A 2,500-nucleotide genomic window follows, 5' to 3' on the forward strand; every position below is an offset into this window, starting at 1 on the left:
TGTTGCGAGTGTGACCTATATCCTTTCTCATCCAGGAATCCACTTGTTTTGCCGAACGCCACTGCATTGTTACAGGCTGGGGATTGATCCGAGGGCTCGCCACGCCACTGCGGAGGATGCGGAAAGGACGCAAGAAGACGGTGACGGCAACAAATTACCCGCCCTGGTCGTCAGCTCACTGAAAGTCCTTCCGCGCGAGCGAAACCGGCTGCAAGGCATGAAAAGCCTACTGCCAGTCAATACCCAGGGACGACCCTGACCAGAAGGCCAAGGCCGCCCCGTGGAGGAGGCCAACGAAGAGAAAACCAGGAGCTAACAAATCTGCTTCCCCACACACACACACACACACACACACACACACACATACACACACACACACACACACACACACACACACACACACACACATACACACACACACACACACACACACACACACACACACACACACACACAGTTGCAAATATGTTCGAGACTTTTATTGCCAGTATCCAACTGATATAAAGTTGTACGACAAATATTGTTAATATTATACATTGAACGGTTATCTGGAAGATAGGTCCAGACAGGAGAAAATAGAGTATACGTTAGATATGGAAATGGGGACATCCGTTGAGCAGAGTTGAAGCACTAGCTGAATCCTCCTGAGACACAAGATAGACATAGAACAGAACACCAAACATTGAAATTCAGTGTGAGTATCGATCTAGAGTGACTGGTTTGGTCTATAATCTAATGTTTTCGCTTTTCAAATGACCACTTCAAGATGTGATGTGTCACTCCTCTCCTGAGTAAATCTTGCTATTTGTTGTGCTGTTGCAATCCACCAGCAAGATCAGAATCAAATAACGAATACAGATCAAATGAAACGTTTTGCTATGTTATACTCTCCGTCTCTCTCCGTCTCTCTCCGTCTCTCTCTCTCTCTCTCCCTCTCTCTCTCTCTCTCTCTTTCTCTCTCTGTCTCTCTCTCTGTCTCTCTCTTGGTCTCTCTCTCTGTCTCCTTCTCTATCCCTTCTTCCTATAGCAAAGCAAAAACAGTTTTAGGTATGCTATTTCGTGATAAATCTATTATTGCCCTCATAATCGGTCACTATATGAAATATAGACCTCGTAAAAGACCTCGGGGACCTCGGACCTTTACTCTTTCTATATTTCATTTACTGACCTCTTATATGTATCTATTATTGCATGATTAAAGAGGTCAATATACGAAATATAGAACGAGTAAAAGACCGAGGTCCACCGAGGTTTTTTAAGAGGTCTATATTTCATATATTGACCGATTATGAGGGCAATAATAGATGTATCACGACATAGCATACCTACAACTGTTTTGCTTTGCTATAGGAAGAAAGGAATACTATTGTAATAGTATACTAGTATGTACATATGCCGTTTACATTGGACATTACTTCTGTGTAAACCGACATTTTCAGTTGTCTCATGTAGTATGTTCCCCAAGTTCTTCGGCTGAGAATCTGACAGTTTGGGTTCAAATCCCAGCATTTGGCTTCAGATTTTTCTTCTTTCATTTCCAGTTGAGGAAAAAGTTCTAAGTCCTCGGGCTAAGTCACAGTAAGTGGTCAATAATAAGTGGTCAATATAAGCGGTCAATATATGCTGATATTTGACTGCTTAGAGATCACAAGTTTCTGTGGGGGTCAATAAAAAGATAGTGATCAATATATATATATATATGAGGGCTGCGTCCCTCCCGCCTGTGTGGATTCACAGGAAGAGTGAGTTACGAAGTCTGAAGAAAATGCTGAACGGCCTCTGCTGGTATGACGACTACACCTGAGCTCAGTGGTTAGAGCATCGCTGGCTACAACGGAGGGTCCCTGGTTCGAGTCCTGGTGGTGACAGTCAATTTTTCTTCAGACTTTTCCCGTTTGTCTCTTTCCCTCAAACCAGTTTTATATACACTCTTGCGTGGGGTAGTGCCTTTGCTGTTTGAGTTATGCAGAGCTCACTGACTTGTCAGTTTGAGCACTCTGGCAAGGTACGTTCGGGCCTGATTGGAAATTTATATTTCCATTGCTATCAGGTTCGGCCTCATTTCTTCTGTGCTGCGCTGATGAGTTCAAAAAGAACGAAACAGCATGCTGTCCGCAGATTGAGTATTTCGCTCCTGCTCTTGTAGCAGTTGAGCACTCTTGCGTGGGGTAATGCCTTTGCTGTTTGCGTTATGCAGAGCTCACTGACTTGTCAGTTTGAGCACTCTGGCAAGGTCGATCGAGTGCAAAATTTCGAATACTCGCTCGTTTGAGATTTTCGAACGAATACTCGAATATTCGAACTAATCGTTTCATCCCCAATATTTTGACATCGTCGTGCTTTTCGGCGTGGCCAGTTCAAATTCTGAAATATCGCATTGAGTATATTGCCTTGTCGCACAGCGGAGATGTTCGCTCCAAGGTTCCGAATTCCAATTTCCATTTTTTGGTTTGTTCTGGTCGGGTCTCAGCTTCGCAGACTATTAGATCATCTTTAGCGT

Source organism: Sycon ciliatum, unplaced genomic scaffold (genome assembly GCF_964019385.1).
Source record: "Sycon ciliatum unplaced genomic scaffold, ocSycCili1.1 SCAFFOLD_2491, whole genome shotgun sequence".
NCBI classification, from domain to species: Eukaryota; Metazoa; Porifera; class Calcarea; order Leucosolenida; family Sycettidae; genus Sycon; species Sycon ciliatum.